This window comes from Tachypleus tridentatus, unplaced genomic scaffold, assembly GCF_004210375.1.
Source record: "Tachypleus tridentatus isolate NWPU-2018 unplaced genomic scaffold, ASM421037v1 Hic_cluster_2, whole genome shotgun sequence".
NCBI lineage: Eukaryota > Metazoa > Arthropoda > Merostomata > Xiphosura > Limulidae > Tachypleus > Tachypleus tridentatus.
In genome coordinates, this window is record NW_027467782.1 from 11,225,789 (window position 1) to 11,241,259 (window position 15,471).

At 34.3% G+C, this 15,471-nt stretch overlaps 1 protein-coding gene across 1 annotated transcript in view; it reads left to right on the forward strand.

Moving 5' to 3' along the window:
* The first annotated feature begins 781 nt into the window (after nucleotides 1–781).
* Nucleotides 782–15,471, forward strand: part of LOC143243412 (uncharacterized) — a 53,153-nt gene continuing 38,463 nt past the window's right edge. Inside the window, exon 1 of the mRNA XM_076487271.1 lies at nucleotides 782–857. The gene's annotated coding sequence lies outside the window, so the exon portion shown is untranslated. The remainder of the gene's footprint in view (nucleotides 858–15,471) is intronic.

Sequence of the window (15,471 nt, forward strand, 5' to 3'; positions counted from 1 at the left end):
CCTCCCCAGTGACAGAGGTGTGTCTGCAGACCCATATCGCTTCAAACCGGATTTCGGTACCCGTGGTGGGCAAAGTAGAGATAGTCAATTGTGAAGCTTTGTGCTTTTTTTGAGACAAACAAACAAATTATCTGCGTTTAGGTTTTCGTTGGGTTTGTATAGAGGGATCTCTGGTTGTACTGCATGTATTTGCTTGCAGATTGAGTGTACTGTAACTGATAGTGCCAAGGAAGGAATACAGAGTTTTCTGTTGAATTATCTCTCGTATTTTCTATGAATAATGGTTGCTGCACTTAATTATATTTGAGCCCGTTTTTAGGGTAGGAGCAAATAACACTTGGCCTGTAGTACAGATCAGGAGTTTTTAAACTGGTCAATGAAACTCTCTCGAAGTCCATCTTAGTTATATGACGAGTTCCTCTTGTCAGTGGGTAATAACTTATATAAAACTTCTTGTTTATTGTTTGTAAATCCTTTATCAACTTCCACTAGACGTAGTGAATATAAATTTGTTTAATATGGTTTGTCTGTTATGCTGGTTTCCACAGATTAGTTTCAAATTTGATTTTTATTTGAACAGTGGGTTGAATTTACTGTTACCCTTTTCAAACAGTTTGGGAATTTCGGTTGTAACTTCAGTTCTTTGAAAAATAATTGAGATATTAAATCCCATCTTCGTTATACATGTTTTGAAAGTTAAAATAGAGATTATAATATGTTTTTTTCGAACTTGTGGAATTCGTTTTGCAAACTTCTCCTTTTTGTTTTTTTTAAGGCCAGTTTACGTAGTGTGGCGTCATCTAGCGAGGAAGATACTAAATTTATTGACAACGTCGAAGATACCTCGGCCACTGAAGGTTAGTTTTGTTTTTTCACGTACGTATTTTAAAGTTATGAATAAAATACCAAAATAACGCTGTGGCTAAGTTTTATAATATAATTTAAATAGCAAGTTCTATAATTGAGTATTTACTCTAATGCTTTAATTCAACTGTTTGAACTTTTGCTTTATATGTTAGTTACTTATACCGTGTGAAGACTTGAAGCCTTTAGTTAAAGAGAATAAAGTATTAAAAACATATAGTTTCTATACTGTTTTATTTAAAAATCGATATTTTAATTTATAGTAATCATAATATAGCTTTTCTACTAATTGATAAAAGATGGCGCCATAGAGTATTAAGCGTGTGTTTTCTTTGTACTATTGTCAGCATTTTAATCTGAAGTAAGTGTGCATCTTAATTTGTTTTCGTTTGTATTCTGAGCATTTTAAATAAAATAGTTTCATGTGTTCTTTCACTGCAATGCAGACTGAGGAAAAAAAGAAATGAAGCATACCACGTAATTAATATATTTGATTTATAATCATATTTATAAATACCTCAAAACTCGTTCCTTAGAACGCTCAATTATTATTTGATTATATATTATTATATAATGGTTTATGATTAGATTTTAAACTACCTTATTTTTTACTAGTTGAATTAACATTTTATGGGATCTCTATGTACAATAATCAAGAAATAAATAATGGCTGATGTATATATAACATGTTAGGTAAGGGGTTTCAATTTAGACGTTTTCTGATGTATTATTAGGAAAGGGGTTGTTTCAGTTTAGACACTTAATTGAAGCTTCCCTAGTTTTGAATAAAAGTAAGCTATTTCCAAGACTGATCAGCTATTTTAAAATTTAAAGAAGTTTATAAGAAGTGAAATAATTCAATATTTTAAATACTTTTAATAATATTGTAACTTTAAACAAACATCTGTTTGTATATAGTGTTGTTATTTTATTTGTATTTGCTTTAATGGAGAAAATGTTTTTAAGACCTTTTGAAATAACATGCATCTTTCTAATTTTATCTTCAGAACTGACTGTAAAATTTATTCAGATGAAGTTGATATTTTAAAATTAATCTGTACAAAAAATATAGTATAACCTGTCTTTCTAAACACATTCAATTAATCAAACAAAAAAACCTGAATTTTCATGTGCCTTTTCTCAAATTTCAATTGTTCATCTACATTTTTTAGAATGTTTAAAGATTAACAATACTTCTGCACCTTTAATCTTATGATATAAATAACAAAGTAATTCTTAGGCATTCCATGTGTGATATTATATTTGTTAAATAATAAAGTGCACCTCATATAGATCAATAAACCTGACATAGCGCTGTAACTACATGGAAATTAACTTTGTTCAAATTGCATTGAAATGAAAGTTCTTGTAGGTTATCTGTTGAATTAAAAGTCGTGATTTATTTTATTACTTACTTAATTAAACATCAAAGGAGTAAGACTAGATAATAAACCTCTGTGAAAGAACTCTACTGCAGGAGTTTTCTTTCAGAATATTTCCTTGAGATGGGGTTGACTAATGCATTGTGGGTAATTTGAGGGCTAAAGGTGAAGTATATGTTTAAATATTGTCTTGTAAACCCCTAAGTTAAGTAGTACAGTTTTAAAGGTATATACCTTTCTCAAACCAAATATTATTGTTTAGAAATAAAAAGCAACATATATTTGCCAAAATATATATATATATATATATATGTATAAAATGTAGGTGGAAAGTTGAGTTTAGGGGAAAGTATTCCCCCAACACTTCAGGAAGAAATAAAATCCTGGTATTATATTACTCCTGATGGTTTATTTAATTTCATAATGAACAATTATGATTATTTGATAGTGTTTTATCCATGTAAAAATGAAGTAAAAGAAATATGAACAAAGTTTTGACAAGAATTTTCACCTCTTTTCAACATTCAAATGATATTAAAACCACCCATCTTGTGAATAATTTGACTGATTATATATGAACATTTAGTTCATAGGTTGTAAGTTACTTGTTTACTCAGAATAAATTTTTGCTAAATAAAGAGTTTCTTATGCAAAACATAAAGATCTTTATTAGTTTCTTTAAAAGTTCTGTGCAAAACTTTTAAAAGATATTTTATGCTATGACTTGTAATGTTTTGAAGTATTTCAACTGTTTTATTAGGATAATTATGATTGTGAAAAAGGTTTTTTTTACTTCAAGTAGAAAATGTTTAAGGTAATTTAACCACTATATGTTAATAGCCTTTAGAATTGAATGTAAAACTCTTAACAAAAAGCACAAATTCTTAGTTTGTTTTCTGTTTTTGAGAAATATTGAAATGTAGCTGTGAGGAATGCCTACAAGGTTTCTCTGAGTTCTATATTTTAAAACATCCATTCATGTGTTAAGAAAACCAAGTAAAAACCAACTGTTTTTGAGGATGTTTTTGTGATCGTCACTTAGAGGACTCTTCATTACATATACTTTCCTGTCTTTGTTGACATTATTTCTTCAGCCTTGTGTTGGGTTCTGCTTTAGAACATGTATGAATTGTGTACTGTGTTTTCTTTTATAACGTGTGAATTCTGTATTGGTATATTCTTTAGAACACCAGTTGTTAAAAACAAATTCTCTCTGGGTATGTTTTTACTAAGCAAATATTTTCTATGCATTTGAGAAGTGTGTGCTGCTTAGTAGGTGATGCAAATATATGATGTGATAAGAAATGCATTAGTAATTGTCATGCTGTATTTGTGGTTATATTAATTATTCACACACAGTCTTATGTGTATTCATTACTAATCTACTCGCTTTTTGTGTACCACACAAATTTTTTCCAGAACAAAGCTGTTTCTCTTGTACAGTCATTGTGTGTCTTCTTGATACTTAGCATCTGTGTTCTAAAGTTGTATATCCATCCAAATGATGACAGTTACAATACAGATCAAGATGATATTTTGCCTTCTATTTTATCATTCTGTAGTAATGTGAACCAGTATCATCAATGTAAAAACCAAGTTCAGGAATCACTTTGAAGTGGTATGCTGTTTATATGTGAAAATGTTTCACAATCATTTATGACAAGTGAGCTCTTCTGCTATAAGTCTTCCAAACAGTATATTCTGTATATTGAGCTCATTTTTTTTTTAGTTTTTTTCTTGTTTTTCTTGCTGAATGTTTTCATTATAGCGTAATGTATGTATTATAAAACCCTCTCCTTGAGAATACTGTGAGGTATAATAACTTTTCAGGATGAAATCTAAATTATGAGTAACAAAATTAGCGAATAACTTTATTAAATAATTTCATTCTCATTTATGGCTGTATTCAAACTTACGTATATTATACACCTGCTGTTACATTAGAAACCGGTGTTTCAAGCGCTACTTTTGGTAACACGAACATTGGTGGATTTTAATTCCGTATAATGTTTCTTACTTTTAAATCTGTTTAGTTTGACGCTTGTACATCGACTTTTCTTGTATGACTTACTTGTATCACACGAAAGCGCTACTGAAAATAAACGTGGCGTTTAAAGCTGCATTATTTTGTACACACTTTCAAGATTTCTGGGAATCAGCATATACGTTTTTAGTCGTATTTTCTTGCATTTCTATGTAAATAAAGCGGATGCAAACAATAAACACACAACCCATTCTTAAAGAACTTTATCACAACACTGTTCTGTTTTGTTACTCTTAACCTTGTAAGGTTTTCGTTATTCGACGTATCTTATAACAAAATATCTTCTGTTTTCCAAAATATGAGTATTATTAATTCATACAGTAGTCCTATTCTCTTATATTATCACAAAAAAATAAAAAACAACTCGTACATCAGCAGTTTGTGTCCCAGCATGGCCATGAGGGTTAAGGCATTCGACTCGTAATGCTAGGGTCGCAGGTTCGAATCCCCGTCGCACCAAATATGCTCGCCCTTTCAGCCTTTGGGGCGTTATAATGTGACGGTCAATCCCACTATTCGTTGGTAAAAGAGTAGCCCAAGTGTTGGCGGTGGGTGGTGATGACTAACTGCCTTCCCTGTAATCTTACACTGCTAAATTAGGGACAGCAAGCGCAGATAGTCTTTTTGTAGCTTTGCGCGAAAGTAAAAAAAACAACAACAAAAAACAAACATCAGGAGTTTGTATAATAATCCTGCGTTTACATTGTTAAAAAGAAATCTCGTATGGCGGCAGCTCCTACAATAGTCCTGTTTTCTTGTGTTGTTACAAAAACCTATCGCATGAGATAGACTCCTGAACACAGTTATGACTTATTGTAAGTTAGAGCTTTTACAGTAAAGAAGAGTAAATAAAAAAATCATCCTCAAGCACACAGGTGATCGGAACGTCGTGACTGTTTTAAAACACAATATTCTTCCTAAGTGTAAAAGTTGTAACTTCTGATAAAATCATGACGTATCTTGTACGTGCACAAATATTTAATGTTTATAGTTGGAAAAATATGAGCGTGAAGTTATGTACATAACGCTGTTTTCTGCAGGCAACACATCTGCAGATGTTTACTGTTATTTTAATGTAAATTATGTAGTAAGTATGGGTACTGTATTCGTTTAGTCAGTGACAGCAGTGCTTAATGTTGCCTGTTTTAAAGCTTAGAGGCCACTCAGTACTGCTAAAGGTATTGTGAACATTTCGTAAAATGAATTATACGCTGTAATTTCTTTAACAGTGGATGTATACTTGTCATTCCTTCAATAGCGGAAGTTTCTCCTTATTGCTATAGTGAGTGATTACTAGCGCTTCAAATATTAGCAGTACTATCTGGTTGTGGATTTGGTCGGTTCACGTCAAAACGTTTTGGTACACATTGTTAACGTGACAGTAACCAAGATAGCAATAATGGCTCGGAGGAAACCTCATCTCATCTGTTATGGGAGAACGAACTGAATAAAATGGGTCACGTGTGCATCTCCCGATCCAGGACAAACACACAGAACATCTGAAGTGTTTTTGACGTGCGCGAGTTAATTACACAGCATGGCTGGGAAAACCGACATGTGGCTGTTTGCAGTGGGCAAGCTGAAACTATTGTCCAGTCCCTGACTCTTGTCAGTTCGCGTGCGAGGACGCCAGCAATATTGCTTGTGGCAGAGAATTAATGATAAAAATCAGCGAGTGTACTGACATGCACTGAGTTGTCGGTGGATTCGAGGGTTCGGGTTGTTCTGCCTTCGAGTGTCAGATCCTCACCCCCACATTCTTTCATCAACTCGCCTGCCTCATTGATTGTGGCTCGACGGCATTTATCATCACGCTAGTATAAGACAAACCATTGCTACAGTCTGCTAGCATTCACGGGCGTGTTGCTTTTAATTCTACACGCAAAGCTAGTACTAATAGCGACCTTCCAGTTCTTAACTCGGGTGTGGCTTTCTTGTTGAGCGAGGGTTTGTTTGGTGAATGTTAAGAGCACCGCAAGTAAATGGCCCAGCTGGGGCTAGTGTTACCAATGGATGACGAATAACATCTAGCGTTCTGTGATTGACTTTGGTAAAGTTTACCACTGTGATATGTAAATAACACTCACGTTGAGCTGGAAAGGGTTTGTGTGGTGTATATCAGCCATAAATACATTAGTATTTTCTACTTAGAAATATTTCCGTTACCTTGAGTTTCGAATCAGTTTCATTGTACAAGAAAACTTTATTTTCTTTTGCTACTGTTGGAATGTGGGTTGTCCACAATTAGAACGACTTAAATATTTGTACCTGAGAGATTTATAAAAAGAGTTTTGTGATAAAACGTGTGTCCACATGATGTCCCTCAATCTAAACACGTGTGTCCACATGATGTCCCTCAATTTGAACTCTAGCTTCTTTAGTCGAATGGTTCTTTTCATCCTCTCGTGTTCTCCGACTACGCGAGTTTTACAGATAATAATTGATGTGGTCTTGTGTTAGATATAAGATATGGAAAGCCACGTGGTGAAAGATTCGACTGGGTGAAGGAACAGCTTGGTTCACAGCTGTGAAACGTGTACCTAAAGAAAGTTAATTGTGAGTTTCATGTGTCGAATTATTGTAATTTGTCATCATTGTTTCCTTACAATTTAATTTAGGCGTAAAACACGCAGTAACTATAGTATTTGTAGATCGTGAGTTTGGTTTTAAATTAACACGTATTCGGGGTATAATTGACACGAAAAGTGCGTCCCGTACTTTTCTGTCTTGGCTTATAGATCACTTGTTGTTTTACAAAGAAAGAGACATGTGTTTATCAGTATTTATACAAATTAAAAATTGAGAGAAATAAATAAAACGTGTAAAAATGGAGCTTTCCTCTTTCCACATGTTAGTTTCATCACTGAGCACGTTTAAACTTTCAATTTAAATTGTACAATTGTTTGAGCTTGTTTTGAAAAGTCTAATCGAACATATTCGTCATTGAGGGCTTCGCAGTTCTATCTGATTGTGGTGATACAGGGATGAGGGCTTCGTAGTTCTATGTGATTGTGGTGATACAGGAATGAGGGACTTCGTAGTTCTATGTGATTGTGGTGATACAGGAATGAGGACTTCGTAGTTCTATCTGATTGTGGTGATACTTACAGGAACTTTAGCCATAACACACTAACTGTAGCCAAAGTTTATAGTGTATAAACATTTTGGTTTGCTTCACAACGCAACTCTGAATATTGCGTAGTGAAGGAAGCTCTTTGAAGCTTTAGCTGCGAACCTTAAGTCTAAAACACCAGCTACCATGAAATTGATGTATGCAGATCTTGAGTGTTTATTGGTTATTCGTTGCTTTCCCAGTATGTTGAATAGCTTATGTGTAGAAATAACCGAAAAATTGCATGTTTTATCTTACAAGTTGGGTCTTCTGACAGAGAATCTCAAAGTTCGTTTGGCTGGAATACTTAAATCTGTTCATGGAATGTTTTTTGTAGCATATATATATCTATATATATACACATGTCAATATGAAAGCCTTCGATAAGAAATTGGTTGTTACATATAATAGAAACTGATGAGCCAGATTTAAGACTAATCTCTTGGTAAATAGAGCTACAAGTAAACCTAATCTTCGAATTAATGTGGTTGAAATTACAGGACGGCTCTTCTAATAGACAGTACTTGCAGTGTACAGTATATTATCTGATAACCAGTGCTGTCAGAGTTGTAATTTGGTGTTTCTTATAATCAAGTACTCGTGTGGACCTTGTACTACTGTACATAGCATGTTCAGCCATATGTTACATAATGTTTGTAGAGGTTTCATAATACTATTGGAAAACAATCAACGGCCAATAGTTGTTAATCTGTAAACCACAAACTTTTTTTAAAATATATTAACAACATCTACATCAGGCTGTGAATACATGATTGAAGGCTGTTAATTAATTTTTGGTTAATTCGCATCACATGAATACATTTCATTTAAATATTTTTGAACAAATAAGTTACGTCGTATTATCCGAATGTTTTACAAGACGATGTTTGTTTTTTTTCTCTATCGTCTTCACTGAATTAATTCCATACCAGTTAACATATATTATTGGAACATCATTTAAAGACATTTTCAAACAATTTTTGTTCAAAGTTAATAAGTTTTGTTATTCTAGAAATTCTGATTTGTTTGGGTTTTAGTTTCAGTCATAGGCCTACATCAGGTATCAGTTAATTGAACTAAACTAGTGATTGTTAAAAATTTTAATTTGCGAGGTTCTTTTAGCAGTAAAGTTTATTCACTCTAAAGAAAGTTGTATGAAAACATCATCAGAAAATATTAGTCTACAGTTAGTCAAATAATATTGTTTAATCATTTATCGTAGGACTTTTTTTCTTCTGCTATTTCTAACTGTTCGATTGATGACAGCATTGTGTTTATTCTGAAAATAGAAAATACATACGTGTGGTTCATTGTGCGTAAACTTTATTTTTTTTACAACGAAACGCTAAAACGTTACGTATTGTTGTACATCATCAAATGTGGTGAGTTAGTAATTCATTACGAACCTGTTATCATTGGACATGAACGTCACTGGAAGTACTTAACCTTTGCTAATGTCATGTAAACAACGTGTGTCTGAATCAGTGCTGAAAGCAAGCTTCTCATCTGATATGTGACGTCAGTACTAGTGAACGTACGCAACATTTTATATAAGTTTTGAAACGAATTTTATGGTCTTCAGTGTATATGAGGCAATAATGAACGTCGATCTGAAAAGGTTATTGGTTGTATTGATTAATTTCGTATAAACTTGTATAAAATAACTCGGATTTGGCTTTTGATTTGCTATCGTTCCTGTAGTTTTGTTAAATCACATTTGGGTTACTCTTTGAACATTCCGTCACCAAACATGTTCATCCTTTCAGCCGTCTACCGTTGTAACGTGACAGTCAGTCCCATTATTCGTTCATGAAAGAGTAGCTCAAGAGCTGCAGTGAGCAGTATTGAACCACTGCCTTCTTTCTGGTCTGTTATTTCAAAGTTAAGGACGGTTAGCGCAGATAGCCCTCTAGTATTTAGTTTTGGGTAAAATTCAGTAAACCAATTATATGAATACTGATTTCATAAGTTGTAAGAGTCACAAATATTTTATTATTTTCTACAAGAGCAAATAAATAACCTTTCACCCCTTGATCGGCACATGTGGAAAGTAGTTTTTAAAACTCCATACTCACTTCATCTTGGATACCAACGCCTCTGTTGTTCGCATACGTATGTGCCTGTTTATGTGGTAAGTTTCTCTCAAGTCCCGTATATGTGTGTACACTACTGTAAGTTTTTATATACTGCCTTGTGAATTATATGTAAATTAGCTTACGATAATTAGTCGATTATTGTGTCAGTTTTTGTTCATATCGTTTTTCTATCTGCACTATCTAATTACATTGAATATTGTAAGTAACAGAAGATATTAACCTTTGTTTAATGAGATGTGGTTTAGTGCATATATGTTTACCGTTTAACATCCGTCACTTATCTAGCTTTTAATTCTTAACTTTTGAGTCGGTATGTTTTAATGAGCTCACGTGTGTGTGTTTTTATTGTAAAACATAACTCTTCAGTAAAATAGATAGGTGTTGTAATCAAAACATCCTTTTGTAGTAACCGGGTTTCTGTACATTTGTTGATAGTTATAATATACAAGCAACAGAAGGAATGGTCGTATAAAAATTCAGTATTTTTATTGTTTTATTTTTCAAGAACTTTTAGTATATCAGCATAGATATGTAGGTGGTGTAACCGTCTGTGGTTAGTAACGAGGTAGTTTCGTGTGTCTGTTCTTTTTTTTCACATCAAAACTTTAGAAGGTATACAAACAACATCCCCTCGCAACATTCCTGTCCATAAAGTTTCATTATCATTATTATTATTTACTATAAACAAGGAATACAAAATCTGAAGCTGGTTTATGCTTTATCATGAATTTTGAACAAGGATAAGCTTATGTAAGATAAGTTATAAAAGTGGTTATTTCTATGTAACAATGTTCAAATTCCTTTTCTTGGCGGACAGCAAATACTGACTGAAATATTTATCAGCCTTGATACTTCTGATACTGTGATTCACAAAATATAGGTAGGTATGTTGGGGTTTTATTATAGCTTGTAGATCAAAACGGGGACCATTGATTTTTCTTTCTGTGCTCATTATGTTCCTGTGTTTATTATGCTCAACTGATTCTATTTCTGGCTGTAGCATCATCGTTTCTCAGAACATCACATCCATGGCAAATAACTTCTTAAAACCTTTATTTTATTTTTTGCATTTCTTGATGTTATTGAGGTGCTTGATTACCTTACAATAGATTATAGAGCAAGACAATCAATACATGAAGTATCATGTTGTTTTTTTTACGAGAGAGCGTTTAGAAAAAGAAACACTCCGCACGAGGGGTGTTCTAGACTTTAAGGTTTTTGTTATATGCGTGCTGTACTAGTAGATGCACCATGGACGCTTTCATGAATAAATTTTGATAGTCACTTGAAATACAGTAGTTTGAGTATTCTTATGATGTTGGGTAATACACTGTGAACGAGAACAGATTTTAATACACCAAACTAAGATATATTTCCCGGTATTGCTGTGGTGTTTCGTAAAACAGTGTAGACGTTCTCATCAATAGGTTTTGCTACACAAAGTCAAACAATTTCATTTACGATCTAGTGATTAGAGTAACCGCACTATGAATCCATGTACATATGGTTCGCGAACTGTCGCCCATAAAAAGTGCTCCGCTCTTTGAAGCCATTGGTTTTCTCCAAGATTCCATGATTAACAGTAAAATTCCTCTATTCGATCAGACAGGAGTAGCCCAAATGTTGGGTGTGGGTAAAGTTGTTTGATGGCTGTGTGCTGTTAGCCCTGATAGAAACTCGGTAACATTTCAACTATTGGTAAACATCCATTAAAGGCGGTTTCATTGTTTAGTCTGCTTGTGGTTCACACACACAATAAAACCAGCTACTTTAACTTCAACATACTCTGGTCTGTTCGCCCTTTTACTTTCTCAATTTTCCAACATATATGAGAATAGCAGTACTTTAATTTAAAATGCACACTACTAGATTGTCTGGTGCAGATTGTATTAACTTTATGCGAGTCTTGTGGTTAAGTGTCACATTCATTACACATTGCCGACAGATTTACTGGTTTCAAAGGCAAAGTGACTGTAAATATTGATTTGTATATTCAACCATTATGTTTCCTGTGTGCGAAAAAACGCAAAGAGCGCGTATGTATTCGTTAATGCCTGCGCTACAGCTAGCTTAGTCTTTTGTAACTTTTGAAAGGATCATTTGTGTGTTGGTGCTGTTTGTTTGTGATACATCAAGTATGAAGTGTTAAGTGGTGGTTAGCCAAAAGAGATAAAACCTTAAAAGTAATGTCGGCTGTGTAACGGTATTGTGTATATTAAATCAGTTAACAAACACACGATCTAAGTTAATACTCGTGGAACAAGTTGGTCAACCTTAGCAAATGTTTGTTACCCATTTTTAACACAGATTTGAACAAAGTTAATATTTGGAGAAGCCAACTCAGAATTGAACAAGGCTAATACAGAATTCGAAGTTGAAACATTTGGACAACGCTAACAAAGTATTCAAAGGTTCAGGACATTTAGACAACACTATTAAACCTTTGAACAGTGTTATACGATGTTAAAAGATATGTCGATCCATTCTGACTCTCCTTCTCATACGTATTCTCAGTGTTAACATCAATATTGAATTAACCGTTGTAAAAAGGCGTCGCTTAGAGTATGTTGAAACAAGATGAGCGTTTCTCTTACAATGAATGAAAAATATTACTTGATCCATATATGATGCACGTGTAGGGTTACACGTGAGTTACATTCTGAACTCAGTTCAGGTGTAAAAGATTTACTACGTGATGTTCTTCGGTAATACTGTTAGGTATTTTATATACGTACACGTGTGTGTGAGTGTAGTAAGTGGCTGGTTGTATGCAACAAAGGAATATGACAAGTCGCGTGCCGTGTTTGAGCAGTAAACCAGTTGTGTCGTCACGTGAGAATAAAGTGAACATCTTAACGATACATGTATCTCGTGCAACAAATTTATTTCTTCTCTTTCTGGTCTGTAATCTCATTTGGGATATTTCCCATATTCACCTCTGTATTAATGAACAAGTAGTTTCACTTTCATAATATATTTTGTACTTTTAAATCCTGTAGTAGGTGGATAATATTTGTGTGTTTGGACACACAACTAACTATCAACAATAATCTATTAACTCGCATCTTGCCCGGCATGGCCATGTGGTTAAGGCCCTTGACTCGTAGTCTTAGGGTCGCGTGTTCAAATCCCCGCCAGGTCAAACATGCTCGCCCTTTCAGCCGTGGGCACGATATAATATATTACGACCGATCCCACTATTCATTGTTAAGAATAGCTCAGGAGTTGGCGGCGGGTGGTGATAACTAGTTGCCTTCCCTCTGGTCTTACATTGCTGAGTCAGGAACGGCTAGAGCAGGTTGTCCTCATGTAGCTTTGCGCGAAATTCTAAAATAAACAAACCACCTTATCATCGGTGTTTATAACGAAAGAGAAAATATGTAGTGAATGGTGGTTAGTTATGCAATTGAAACTTAATTATTCTGCGAGATCCACTCTTTATAATTTTACAAGATTCTGCGTTATGTATTAGCTGGGCCTGGCATGGCCAAGCGTGTTAAGACGTGCGACTCGTAATCTGAGGGTCGCGGGTTCGCATCCCCGTCGCGTCAAACATGTTCGCCCTTTTAGCCGTGGGGGCGTTATAATGTGACGGTCAATCCCACTGTTCGTTGGTAAACGAGTAGCCCAAGTTGGCGGTGGGTGGTGATGATGACTAGCTGCCTTCCCTCTAGTGTTACACTGCTAAATGAGGGGCGGCTAGCACAGATAGCTCTCGAGTAGCTTTGTGCGAAATTCAAAACACAAAACAAACAAACAATGTATTAAGCCCTCTAGTGACTCTGCAATAAGCTTGAGGGTTTCCAGATGGAGTGTTAGATACTATAAAAGATCATTCTCTTGCAAAACAAAAAATACACAAATCATAAATTAATTACACCCAAACACAGACGTTTTCTATTATACTTTATTTTAGCCGTGATGAAGCATTTTGCTTGAATGACATATATAAATGTGTAACGCGAATGTGTTATGTGTTGACTTTACACAACAAAGACATTTTAACAGCGTCGGACGTAAAAAAGGTTCCTTCCAGTGTCACAGTGCTATGTCTGCGGACCTATACTGCTAGAAACTGGGTTTCGATACTCGTGGAGGGAAGAGCATAGATAGCTCTTTGTTCACATTAACAAAACAAATATAAAAAAGATACATAAATTAGGGAACAAACTTGGGTGTGAGATAGCTACAGAATATAGTCCAAATAGTTGTAGGTATACACACAAAAACAAGACTTAATCTCTGTTCGTAAGCCTGACGCGTGAAAAAAAAATAACTATACATATATTATAACTATTATAAAACTGAAGTGTGTCACCAAGCACCGAGACCGGAAAGTAAACTTTCTTGAAGATACTTCAGGCCCTATAACGCTCACATAGCTGTAGGTACACCGTAAAGAAACGTAATAACGTGGTAGCTAAGTTATCGAGCACAGTTATGAATATACGAGAGAGAGAGAGAGAGAAAAAAAAAAGTATTAAACCCATTATCAGTTCAATCTCAACAAATGCGTAGAACATTTCCGCCAGAGAATTGCGTCATTTCCTTTTGACCCATCGTTATTTTTTATTTCATGATTTGTTAATGTAAAAATGCGGCGACACTTTGTTTTGAAACCTTAATATTTACTATTTAAGTAGAAAAATTGCATATCGTTACTAACTTGTGATGATGTATGATGTATAATGAATAGTTTGTGTGTATGTAGTGGTGAAAAAAAGAAAAGTTGGAAGTTAGTCGCTTGGAAACTAGATTCTCTCCTGCGTCATAAGCCACTCTTCTTACTCAGTGTACGTGAAAATAGGTACGTATTGTTTTCACTGGAAAATGGTTTGGCTTCAGTTTCTCAGTACTGTTGGTGAATGCTGATAACCATTCTTCAACTGGATGGCACGTGATCATCGTAACACTTTGTATCCGGCGTGTTTCGTCGAGGTTGTTACTTTTAAACGAGCAAGGCTTAGATTAAAATGTAATGAGCTGAATGGAGTTCTAAGATCGTGATTAATTTTCTGTTGTGAAAACGCTTTTCGTTTCGTCAGAAACTCACTAAACTTATTGTTCTAATCTATTTCGGTATAAATTAGTTATAAAATACTGGGAACTGCAGTAGGGCTTCACTTCGTTCCAACAAGGTTTCATGACTGTTTTTATCTCTGTATTAGTTTTTAACAACTGTATCTTACCATTTCAAACCATTAAATTATTAACAACTAACTGGAGTAGCTGCCACCTGGCAGAAGTTATGTAAATTCGCGTTTAATGAAAGGTTGGTTTTCTTATGACATGAAAAGTTGTTTGCTCTTATGTAATTTTAAAACAGTACATGAAAACCAAAAATGCAAAGTTGAAAATTTATGTGTAGCCATGAACCTGACAAGCCTTCATACCATCCATCAACAGGGGCAGCAGTAGTGATAAAAAAAAAGGCGAAAATGCCCATAAAAAACAACCTGCAAAACGCAAATCTGAAAATTTGTGTGCATTTCCCCATGAATTTAATGAACCTCCATACCAAATTTGGGTGAAGATCCATCTACATCCTGTGAAGTAGTTACATGGATATACAACAAACGGTAGTATTATACTTGTATAGATTGTATGAAAATCTGCACTTGTCTGTAATATTACTCTGTATAGATGCAGACTTTACACATATATATATTTTACGCTGTTAACAACGCTGTTATTTCCACCGTACATTAGCAACAAATTTCGCATTGTTACATTATTGCTTATCTTTCCACCATCATGTGGTATTTTTAGGAAAACTAAAGCTAAGAGTTTTATTACTATTTTAGTCAACACTAAATTCGATTGTAAGCTTAGGATTAAAGTGACAAGCAATAGCTAGAATTTTGTTTCTTTTAAACAACCTAATTTTGTTGAACTTGTGTTGTTTTAATCTAGAAAAAACTATCTCTCTGATCCAGTGGGTGCCAGCGACTGATGTTAATGTAGTTTTGGAAC